The sequence below is a fragment of the Neovison vison genome, chromosome 13 (genome assembly GCF_020171115.1).
Source record: "Neovison vison isolate M4711 chromosome 13, ASM_NN_V1, whole genome shotgun sequence".
NCBI classification, from domain to species: Eukaryota; Metazoa; Chordata; class Mammalia; order Carnivora; family Mustelidae; genus Neogale; species Neogale vison.
The window spans coordinates 47,587,153-47,599,469 of record NC_058103.1 but is presented as its reverse complement, the minus strand read 5'-3'; the positions used below and the strand labels follow the sequence as shown (position 1 = coordinate 47,599,469).

Genomic DNA, 12,317 nt, shown 5'->3' with positions numbered 1-12,317 from the left:
TTACTGCCCTGATTTCCTTACTTGTAAAATAGAAACTGTGATGGTACATATCTCATTGGGTGGCTGTTACAATTAGATCATAAACTTAACAACATTTGGCACAATACCTAAAACACTGTAAAGGATCAATAAACACTCGCCTGTCATTATTTTAAATACATGGCATTCCTATAAACCAGTCTTCTGAAGCTACTTGTCATTCATAGAACAAAACAGTATCTATCCACGCAACCTTCTATTTATCAGTGACGTGTCCCCTTTCAAAGTACTGAGTTGAATCAGTGTTGTGGGGATGAAACACATCGATGTTTATTAGGCAGCATCAAAAAGAGGAAAACTGTGAAATGAGAAGAAATAGAAATTGGAATGCTTACATATCCCGTTCAGTCCACATTCCTTTTTCTCAGAGCTGTCCTTCAGCGTATTTATTGGCAATGTTACTTAAGACTGTGATTCATTTGTACGCTATTAGGTTGATGTGGAAGTTTCTGGGGACTAGATGCAATTAGGTTATTCAGTAAGACTGGTAGGCTCTATTGCTTTATCTTGAGTTGAATGGCTTCTTATGGACCACATTAAAAATCACAGTTTTAGTTATTCCATTCACGTCACAAAGAATCAGAAAAAGGGAACCTTTCCTTAATTTGAATTGGATGCACTGACATCACTGTCATTATTGTGATAAAAGATTATTAAACACATCTTAATGTATTTTCCTTCCCCCTCCCTTCCCACCTAATTTTATTCATTGGAAGGGGTTGGGAGAGTTAAAATACCTAAAGAATTTGTGGGTATCAAACATTACCAAAATATCTTTAATCTGGCCTCTTCATGTAAATCTTAGTTTAGCATAAGCATGAATAGTGCAACTACACACAAGGTCACAAATGGGTGACAGAACTCTTTGCAGTTTGTTGCCATTATATTAATTTGAGATTCCCAGCCTTGCCACCCAATTCTTACACAGGTTCTGATACATTTACAGGTTTGGAAACAACAGTCTAAAATAAATCAGCTAATAAGTCTAAGTGGTAATATTTGAAAATGTGTTTAATGATGTACTTTTTATAGCTATTCTTGGGTTTTGCTTTCCTGAGAATTTGAATATATTTGAATACATACATATACATTCTTTATTATAAATGCTAGTGATATGAAGAATAATGGAAGGAAGTATAGAGATAGGAAATGGCTTTAAGCAATCGGAATGTGAAGAGTGTGATTCATGCAAATCATTTTTAATAATCCTAGTGAGCCTTTCAAAATTTATTTCTATATATTTGGCAGTAGCTCTTTGTTCAAAACACAATGGCTTATTATATGCATTTCTACTTAAAAATAAAATTTAGCAGATTATTTAATTATAATTATTCACTATAAGAGTGAATAACTGGTCAGGTCTGTTAAATTATAAATTTTATTAAAAGGTCTTTAACACTAATTTTAGTTCAAAAGTTGATTCTTCACTGATAGAAATGAAAAGAATGTTTCCAGCTTTTTTCTTCTTTGACCTATCATTTAATTTGCATTGAGATCAATCTTACTATGCCTCTGTTGACAAACAGAATAGTGTTCTGGCCACATTAGAAATTTTATAGCCAGAGGTAGAAATTATACTTACGTTAAAAAAAAAAAAATTGCTTTGTCAGACACAGGGATTATCCAATTTACTTTCCCCCCTCGAAGTCATCACACACTAAATAGGTGATACAAGAAGAAATAAAATGTGTATCAGGTGTCTTGGGGCTAAGACCAAGATCCAGGTAGAGTTAGGGAGAGGAGATAGAGATACTCGGCCCAAATACCTTACTCTATAGGTCCCAAATGATTCTTCCCCTCTAGTAACTCTTCAACAGATCTTCAGCAGGCTCAGCCAGCACCCCCAAAGGCACCTGTCCCTCAAACCCAACTTACAGGGTAGCTAAATGCTCCAGTCGAGTTCACCTGTTAGATCCATGGTTCTCAACCAGGGGCAGTAATTCTGTTGTAAGGTGCCCTGCATTATTGGATGCTTAGTAGCATCTGTAACCTCTGTCCACTAGACACTCCTCCCAACCCCGAGTTCCGACAACCAAGCACATCTCCAGACACTGCCAAATGTTCTTCGGGGACAAAATCACCCTCCAGTTGAGAACCACTAGGTTAAAAGTGGCAAAATACAAGTTTAAAAAGTGGCTTGTCTCACAAATATCTATCTCCCCCTTGCAAATGCTGAAATTCTTTTAATAAGATTGTATCTTTCTTTTCAGTCATAGATTACAAGGCTTAAGCCACAAGAACCAGTTTGAGGTCCCTTTGGTGGGACTATATTTCACCTAAAGTGCAATTAGTCAGTCAGTAATGGCAAAGGGTTAGTTTTCCAAACCTTCTCAGAACTGCGGACAAAAAGGTATGAGCTGGAGGCCCACCTAAAATGGGCTACTTTTCAGAAAGAGGACTAAGGACAAACCTCCAAACTAATATACTTTACCTGAAATCATTCATCCCTGTCAGCAATGCACCTGTCAGGGTCAATGCTAGATGTAGTGTGAAATGTCCAGTGATTTTCTTTCAATGCAAAGAATGGTCTAGGAGCTTACCAGATGTTGAATACTTAAGAGGGAGAGTGCATAATTAGCTAATCTCCCAGGTTGGAAGATTAGGTCTTGTTTACTTCTGTCCCCAACACCTGGTATACAACAGGCACTTAATATGTATTTGCTAAATGAATAAACAAATGTTGGAGAAGACCCTGAACAGCTAGGAGGGCTTGGGATATGGGGCTTTGGTAGGGGATTGACTGAGAGGGGTCAGGAGGGAATGGAGTCAGAGGAAGACACACAGAATTTTGGAGGTGGAGGGAACTAAATCCCTAAGGAGAAAAGCCTAGAGTCAGCTCTGCAGCAGAAGCGAGGCAGTTTAGGAAGAGTGTGTATGAGTTTTGAGACAGATGTCCTGAGTTCAGATCCAACAGTTACTTTCCTTAAGATCTTAGGCATCCATAAACCAGGGAAAATGAGTGTGCCTCCCTCAAAGGATTGTTGTGAGGATTCAATGAGGTAATACTTATAAGCCTTTCAGACCAGTGGCCAGACCCACCAGATGGGCTAGGTTGAGCCTTGAGTGTGGCAGGGTTATAGACTGGGATGACAGACTTGAAGAAAGCCATAAAAATCTGATCACTGTGGTGCAGTTGGTGAAGTGTCCGACTCTTGGTTTCGATTCAGGTCATGATCTCAGGGTCATGGGATAGAGCCCTGCATGCGGTTCTGCGTTCAGTCAGCATGGAGTTTACTTAAGACTCTCTCTCCCTCTCCGTCTTCCCAAATAAATAAACAAATCCTTTAAAAAAAAAAATCGGAACACTGTGGTGAAAGGGAAAGGGAGCCAACTGGGAATGAATAAAAAATTGACCAAGCATCTATAAGTGCTCCACTGCTCAAATGTTGTTTTAGTGATGTCACTAATCAACACAGTCATTAGATTTTCTTTGGTCTTCCTTGGTGACTTTAAAACAAAATGCAAGGAATGGGTGACTGAGTTCTCCTGACTATTAGGGTTGTTAGCAAAGCTGTATTAGAAGGTCAAGGAGAGATGAAGTATAGACTACAGGGGAGAATAAATTCAGAATGGTGAGTCTAGGCATTTAATTCAAAAGGAAAGAAGTGAGGCCAAAAATGGCTAATAAACTGGAAGAACTGGGTAGGTTTTGGTGACTGAAAGTCAAAAAACATCTCTGGTGGGAGAGGTCGAAGGGCAGGCTCTGGTGGACAGAGAGGTTTCCGGTGTTCAGATGAGAGCAGCTCCGGATGACACAAGGAAAGCTTGACATGGACGTGCAACATGAGCAAATGGAAGCAAGGCCACCAATTTCTCCCTTGCTTGACTCAAACCACTCTGTTCCCAAGTGTATCTCATCAAAATGTTTTGCTGGCAAGGAATTCAATGATCGATCAACTGCTCTAGTAAAATCCCTCTAACATTCTTCTTAATATTTCAAAAGTCTGTAGGGTGAGTAAAGGTGGAGGGAAAGCTGCAAACAGAAATAAAACACACATTAAGGAATATCAGTAGATGTAGAATATTGATGATTATATATTTAAACTTTAAATCTAAACATTACATGAACTGGCTGATAAATGGTATCCCATTCAAATCAACCAAAAATCTTTTTAAGGGATAGAGCCTTTCTCAGGTTACCTGGGATATCTGTCTAAGAAGCTTCTCAAAAAATGTTAAATTTTTCCCATTCTCACCTCAGTGACTTCTCTTTTTTCCATCCACTCTTAACATGCATGCTTGTACATACACACACACACCCCAGACACTGTTCTAGATGTTGGGGCCACAGTAGTTAGTGAGATTAGGTCTGTGTTCATATGAGGCTTAAATTCTAAGGGGAAAGATAGTGACAAACAGGCAAATATACTCCTAAATAATTTCATTAATGAGAAAAGTGCTAAAAAAAGTGATATGATCAAGTATTTTATATCAATTTGTATATTATATGAATTCTACATATTATATACATATATATATATGTTGAGTATATATGTTGAGTTATATGTTGAGTATATATCCCCCTATCTCTTAAGAAATTGGGGTGTAAAGGACAAAAATGATTATTCAACATAGAACTACGGGCAGAACAGAAAATCACTGGTTTTCTGATTCTATTTTTCTGTCCAAGAAATCACATAAAATGTTTAATCACATGTGAATCGTAAATACATAAAAAGCTTTTTAAAGGAAAGCATGTTTCAGGCAGCCTAGCCCTACCTCTTCACCCTAGAAGTCTTACCTACAAAGCCAGATCCAGTTAAGAGTGCTATCCCCCAGCATTTTCTTCTCCAGACCTGACAAACCAAGTATCTGGATTAGAGGCCATTGGAGAACAAGTTCACAATCCTTCATTTCTAATTCAAGCTTCATGACAAATTACCAGTGTTCTTTCTTCAAGTAACTATAGTGTAAGAATTCTGTTTAGGTGAACAGAATAACACATTAGGCTACCCTTGAAAAAGAAAAATAGACCCAGTACCCTGCGTATGAAGAATTTCTTAAGATTTTTTCGGCATTTGGTTCCATAGCCACACCAAACAAGGGTGAGTGTAGATTTTGTTTCTAACCTAGGATCAGGAGAGAGGAAAACAGGGATCCAACGTGGGTGTTCATAAATTTTTTTTCCCTTGTATACAGCTGGGCAATAGAACCAGCACATGAGGACCCTGAGTTATAACTCGTACCCCACGTGCCATGGACGGACAGGGTGTTCCTTGGAGGCCCTGCTGGCAGAGACCTTTAGTTTCAGTGAACTTTCAGAGGAATTCCAGAGCTAGCACATCTTACCTGTACTTTGATTCATCGTTCTTTTTCAAGCAGATAAAAAGAAGCTAAAAGGCACATTTGTTATGCTTAAATTCTACACAAGGTGGCCAAATTAAAACTGAATGAGTAGATTTCATAAACCGTCTTCATAAATGAAACACTGGTTGGTATTCACAAGAAAGCCAGTATTGGCCCGGCTGTAAGCCTGTGTTCTGGAAGAGGGTTGTTCCCATCTCCTCCTGTTCCAGTTCAGCATGTCTTAGGCACAAATTGATAAGATGTCAGAAAATACTGAAGAGAATTTCAATGACATCTGTAATGTTATCGTTTGGGTTTGAAAGTGACTCGTCTAGGAACAGCCCATCCGATATAGATAATCAGAGTGTGCCTGGGGCAAAATTTGGAGAAACCAGTCTGTCACCAGATTCCTACTTCTTTTCAGTGCACATCTATCTCCCACAATGGGGAGTGGAGGGAGCTACCTTCGATCTCTGGGGGTGGGAAGGTTTTCTTTCAGCTTTTCAGAGAGTAATCAAGGAATGAGAGCTGAAGCACCTTTGGGTGCTTTGGGTGGACCTTTGGGGCCTACTGTATAAACACAAATGCTATGCATCCTGAAGCTTTATCCTCTAGGGAGCCTACCCCTTGTCTTGTCCCTTCGACTAGACAATTTTCTATGCCTGTCCTCAGCCTCCTCTAGAATGTGAAGCCCCATGCATGACACAGAAATGCTATTTGCACACTAAATTTCTCACTGTATTTTAGTTAACAGCAGTATCCCTCAAACAAGCATGGCCTCCCTACACCATGCCTGTTTACCTCCAAGACCTCAGGGCTGGGGTATCCTACCTTTTGCAGCTAACACCTTTACTGCCCCCACTTAAAACTGCCTCTCCTCAAGAGTGAAGGGCCTGGCCCACCCAGTCTTATCAAACTTTTTGTCTGGAGTATTTAAGTATTTAAGCCCTCAAGGAACAGTAATGCGATGTTCTGGTGAAACTAACATCATAATAGAATGAAAAGAAAGGTGGCTCTTCAAATATTTCTCCTGTAAAGTTTTACATGTTGCATTAAAACCAAACTTTGTCCCAGGATAATCGAATTATCCTCTTTTTAAAAATATTTTCTCAAAATTTGATGGCCATAAGGGCAGAATTCAATTAATTTAATTTTTTCAACTTTGTGTCTCTAAATTGGGTAAAGGTAAAATCTTTCTGCATTAGATTGCTCCATAATATATTAAGCCTTGTGCTGGTCTGCCTCTGCAGAATAATTATTTGTCCTGGTTAGGGGCTCCTGGTGCAAAATAATGAGATATTATTTGGTAATCTATTTTTCTGACTTGAGTATTAGAATCTCTTTTGGTGTTTTTGTTTAAAAGAATATAGTGATATGCCACTGAGAATAATAAAAAGATCATTTTAAATGCTAGGCAGTGCGAATCAAGACTACATCACTGTAAAGTTTCCACATCTGATTAGTTTGTCTTTCAAAGTAATATACATGAGCTAAATGGACATTTAAGACCATAGAGTAGGACTTATTTGAATGAATTTTGATTGCTTTCAAATGTATTTTGTTTTGCTTTAAAATGGAAATTCAGAAGTTACCAAAAAGAAAAATGAACTAATTTTTTTACTGTGAACTTCACCCAGAATGAAGAATAGTATTTAATTTTGGAAAGGTCTTCCTTAAAAGCCAGTAGGTCAAATTACTGACTTCTTTCTCTGTCTAGAACGTCTGTTTCAGGGATGACTGGGTGGCTCAGTGGGTTAAGCGTCTGCCTTCAACTCTGGTCATGATCCCAGGGGCCTGGAATTGAGCCCCGTGTCAGGCTCCTAACTCCGCGGAGAGCGGGCTTCTTCCTCTCTCTCTGCCTGCCGCACTACATACTTGTGCTCTCTATTTCTCTGTCAAATAAATAAATAAAATCTTTAAAAAAAAAAAAAAAAAAGAACTTCTATTTCAGCATTGAAACATACTCTGAGTCTCAAATGACCCTGAATTATACATGGAAGATAAAGAAGTAAATCTCTTTCTTTTTAAAAAACTGAGCTGATCTTACTTTTTTTTTTCCTAAAGATTTTATTTATTTATTTGACAGAGATCACAAGTAGGCAGAGAGGCAGGCAGAGAGAGAGGAGGAAGCAGGCTCCCGGCTGAGTAGAGAGCCCGACGAGGGGCTCGATCCCAGCACAGTGGGATCATGACCTGAGCCGAAGGCAGAGGCTTTAACCCACTGAGTCACCCAGGCACCCCTGATCTTACTTCTCATAATACTATTTGTATAATGTTTGGAAAATATTCGGAAAGGAATGTGAATTATAGCAGCTCACATCTCTTTGTTTTCCATATAAATGTGTTCTTTATGCCAAAAATATGTAAATATCGACCACCAAAGCTTAAGCCTCTTCAATTACAAAACAAGGCTCTGGCCATCATGCTTTACACACCCCAGTGTATATGCTCACTCTGTGCCCTCTACCCGGGATGCCATGACGCAAGGTTCCCACATGTGTCTCCACTTAGAATAATCTGGAGATTTTAAAACATACCCCAGGCCACGTCCCAGACCAATTAGATCACATACTTAGGACAAAGTTTTTAAAAGTCCCCACATGATTCCAACGTGCTTCCAAGTTTGAGAACCACCACCTCAACCAACTTGTTCCTAGGCAAACTGTTCCTCCTTCCCATCTCAGTTCATCCTTCTCATCCAGACAGAGGATGTCCGATGCCCTCTCTGCAGGTCCTAAGCCTTCCCACTATTCCTCCTGCTTGGCCCTATGCTGGCAAGTATTAAAGTGTATCTTAACCGCTTACTCACACACCTGCTCCCTCAAACTACTATAAAATTCAGGAATATTTTTACCTTCGAATCCCAGAGTCTAATCCTGTAACTGGCATTTGGAAGTACTCAATAAATTCATGGAATGAATAAGTTCTTCCTTAAAAAAAAAAAAAAAGGCAAAAATATAGAATTATGTTAGTATTTACATGCCATGGAAAAAGTAGTAATTTAAGATGTGCTTAAGGCAATATTTCACTGATGGGCAGTCTCATGTTTAGGAAAACATCTCATCATATTGATGAAAATAGAACTATATCTCAACATCAAAAAGAATCATAAAATATAACTTTACCTTTGAATTTGTATTCATTGCTGTAATAAGTACAGGAAAATATTTCCAATGATAAGTATTTAAAACAACCCATCCTCTCTTAGCTCCATTTCCATCTTGAGTGGATTACTTGTTTTCCAAAGCAATCCTTTCAGAGTTTTACAATGTTTCAGGGGGTTATAAAACAGTTTTTAAGAGTTTTAAAGTACTCGGTTTACAAAGTGTATTATGTAAGAGTCCATGTTTTTTTGTGGTACTCACTATTAATATGACCATTATGATTCAAAAAATATTCACATCGTATATTTTGCTACAATCTAATTCTAGACCATTACCCCAATCTTAAACATATATATTTTTAAGCTGTTTAAAATATTTTGCTCCTTGGTTTACCTAATTATAGCAATGTTTCACAATCTAACAATATGTTGTTTTTTTTTTTTTAAGATTTTATTTATTTATTTGACAGAGAGAGATCACAAGTAGGCAGAGAGAGGAGGGAGGAAGCAGGCTCCCCGCCGAGCAGAGAGCCCGATGCGGGACTCGATTCCAGGACCCTGAGATCATGACCTGAGCTGAAGGCAGAGGCTTGACCCACTGAGCCACCCAGGCGCCCCAATATGTTGTTCTTGATCTGCTAGATGGAGAAAGGCTAAAAAGAAATCAGATTTAGGAACTGTTTTCCAAGATGGTAAAGTATTACTCATTTATCTCTACATATGAAATACTGGACTATTTCATTAGACATCAAATTAATTTAAGACCTTACCAACTTGTGTTCACTGTGCACTCATTCCGAATGCATGTAAAAGATAAAAATGAGAGAAAAGTGTAATTCTCCACTTTTAAATGCCTACATTGTCATCAACTACCATAAACCATTTTTAAATTTTAGTCTATTAATTAAATACAACTAATTTAGAAGGCAGTCGTTGAAAAGTAGCTCTTCTTCTCTTTTCCATAACGAAGTCATGACTTTAAATTTTAAGTGCAATATCCTTAGACACTGCTGCTTTGCTTTATAAGAAACTCTGAATGTATTATCAATTGTGAAAAAAGATCACAGCTTCTAATACTCAGTTCCAGTGTCATGGTTCCCAAATTGTAAAAGCTGTGAATGAGGCAACTATTCCAAGTTAGCTTCAGCCCTAATGAACACAAAACTGAATTTCTTCTGCCAAGTAAAGGAGGCACACAAACAGGCACATTGTCAAGCAGTCACAGCCAGCCTAACATACTGATGTTTGGATTAAAAGAGCAGAGCCGTTAAGTTGGCTTCTGCAAGCATAAATCTGATTTTGGGTAATGTCCTTTCTCAGGTCCTCCTGTTTGTCTCCTCACCCGTTTGTCATACCCGGAAACATACACCCTATTCCTCCTTTAGTGAGGGGCCCTGTGGGGCCAGGGGTCACAGGGTCAGCAGTCAGCATAAGGCCTCAGAGGGCAGAAGCCCACCAGGTGGGAGTACAGTGTGTCCAGGGCCTGGGGTCCAGGGGAGGCTGGGTCCTCCCCAGTGTCTCCAGTTCCCAGGAGCAGGTCCTAGCGGGCACACGCTGACACCAAAGAGGCATAGCTCTTCCCCAGACCCAGCAACTAAATAGGAAACAAACCTCAATCTCCTGATTCGATTCTTAGTGCCATAAAAACAACTTCCAGCGGCCCTTGGCACCTCCCGCCAAGCCCTCCAGCCACCTTCGGGGGCAGACAAAAAGAATTTCTGAGGGGTCACATTCGCTACAATCACAGCAAATAGAGGCTGTGTCTACCTTTACAATTGCAGAAACAAGAGTTAGCGGGGGAGGCTTGGCTTCCTGGCGGCGCCCCCTCCATCCAGTATAAAAACCCACGAGGGCGCGGCGTCCCGAGTGGTGGGTGGGCCGGTGGGTGCGGGACAGGAGTAAGGGGGAGAAGCTAGGAGTCACGAAGCCTCCTCCGCCGGGATCGCCTCCTCTTTGAGTGGCCTCCACTCCGTCGTTCCGAATTAGTAAGACGATGCCCAGGCCAAACAGCCACCCCCGCCCAGCCCGACAGGGCTTGGGAGGGAGTGTTCCAGGGGAGCGGGGGCCGAGCGTCGGAGAGGGCCATTCGGCCAGAAGGGGGAAGCTGACCGCGTCCCCTCCCGCCTCCGTCGCGTGGGGAAAGGCCTAGATCGCAGTGGTCCACACACAGCGCCCTTCTGCCATTCTCCTCCTTTCTCAGGACCCGGGAGGTGTGGTGCCCTCCGCTCTCTCCCACCCCCGAGTCGGCGGCACCCCTCCGCGGGACGCTTGGTTGGGTCCGGGGCGGGGCCAGCAGGCGCTCCACGTGCGGCCGCAAGCTAGGCTCTCCGATCCCGCGGCTCCGCAGCCACCCCCGCCACCTCGGGGCGGGCGTGTGGGCGGAGCCTCTGGGGGCGGGGCGGGAGGCGTGGGCGGGGGGCGGGGCGGACACGGAGCGCTCGTCTGGCTGCCAGGGCAGAGGGGCTGAGAAGAGCCGGGCTGGCGCGGTGCAAGCAGGAGGGGCTGGGGTGCTGACGAGAGTCCGACGCCGGGTGCTCCGGGCTTTCTGCGAGGTAGGAGCGGGAACTCGGCGCCTGGGGGCCTCCCAGGGGCCCCCTAGCCCGGCCACGGCGCCCCGGCTGCCTACTGTGCCCCCTGCCGGCCGGGCGGCGGCGGCGGCGGCTGGACGGGACTTTGGGAAGGTTTCTGCGAGTGGAGAGCCCCAGCCAAAGCAGTGTCTCCTCTGCGTCTTTCTTCGCCTTCTTTTTGCTTCTTCGGCTCTGGGCGTCGGGCACCGGGCTGGAAGGTCGCCGCTCCACCAGCCGAGCTCGCCCACACCGGGGCGGGAGGACAGGGCCCCGGGGCAGCCGAGCCAGGCAGCGGGGGAGGCGCGGAGCTCCGGGGCCGCCTGTGCGGCGAGGGCGGGAGGCCGACCGGGGCTGCGGGCTGCGCCGCGGGCTCACGGTGCCGCGCTCGGTTCCCCGGGGGTCTCCGGCGCTCTGTTCTGGAGGCGCCTGTCGGTTGCGCCCCATCGGTCGCTCCTTTGACGGGGCGCCGGGGCCAGCCCCTAAACCCTGGATTCCTGGGTGCCGTGCCGCCTGTTGTACGCGCGCCGGGGCCGGGCAGCCGGGCTGCGGGCAGAGACCCGAGCGCGGCGTCTGCCCCACGGTCCCTGAAGTGTCTGGTCGGGGAGCCGGAGATTGAGCTGGGGCTCGGCGGCGCCAGAAGGGGGCCTCGGTGGGATGCGAGTGGGGGGCGCGGCCTGCAGAATTTGGGTTCCTGGAGGTGCTTGCGGCGTGAAGGCTGGGCCCGGGCAGAGGAGACCACCATCCTGTGCTCGAGGAGGGCTAGGAACTGTCAGGTATGGACCGCTGGGGGCCACCCTTGTGAGATCCACAGGGCTTTTAACAGCACCTCGAGTCCCGGGACAGCACAACCTAATGGGGAGGGCGTTTTCTTTAAGGGCACGAATAAATGGAAAGCTGTCAAAACAAGCGTATTTTAAAGTTGAATTGAAAGCTGGCAGATTTTCAGGCCGTGCAGTTGTGTAGCTAGTGTCCAAAGAAATATTAGCTCTTTTACACCCTTTTCGTTTTTATTTTTTGGCAAAATCTGTGTTGCCAGAATTTCCCTCAGGAGCTTTGCATTGCCCACAGCGGGGAAGGAAAACTTCAGCAAGCGTTCTCGGGTTGCTTTTGACTTCAAGCCTGTGCTCTCCAGCCTTTTTTTTTTTTTTTTTTTTTGAGTGTGCAGAAAAACTATTTGATTCTGTCCCTTCTTCTCTGAGATCCCACAATGTTTGTTTATTGGTTTTATAAGCATCTATTTAAATTTAGCTTTTGCACGAAATACTCCCTGTTGCCACAGGGTGTAGTTTAGGGATTAGAAAATACTGTTGGAGAAAGCTGCT

General features: G+C 43.5%; 1 protein-coding gene and 1 long non-coding RNA gene across 5 annotated transcripts in view; one reads left to right on the top strand and one right to left on the bottom strand.

The window, feature by feature from the left end:
- FRMD6 (FERM domain containing 6) overlaps positions 1-12,317 on the top strand; it is a 231,685-nt gene that overhangs the window by 149,733 nt on the left and 69,635 nt on the right. Inside the window, exon 1 of one of the 3 annotated variants that reach the window (XM_044231227.1) lies at positions 10,872-10,980. The exons of 1 other annotated variant lie outside the window; for it this stretch is intronic. The gene's annotated coding sequence lies outside the window, so the exon portion shown is untranslated. Of the gene's footprint in view, positions 1-10,871; positions 10,981-11,383; positions 11,769-12,317 lie in introns of those variants that run through there. One more of the 3 variants, XM_044231228.1, reaches the window with a different exon arrangement.
- Positions 3,411-10,548, bottom strand: LOC122893913. Of its 2 annotated transcripts, none has more exons than XR_006381716.1 (4): positions 10,040-10,548; positions 8,180-8,255; positions 4,781-4,835; positions 3,411-4,012 (listed from the first exon to the last, which is right to left on the bottom strand). It is a non-coding gene; the product is annotated as an uncharacterized LOC122893913 (long non-coding RNA). The 2 variants fall into 2 exon arrangements; XR_006381717.1 differs by having other exon boundaries at positions 10,196-10,548.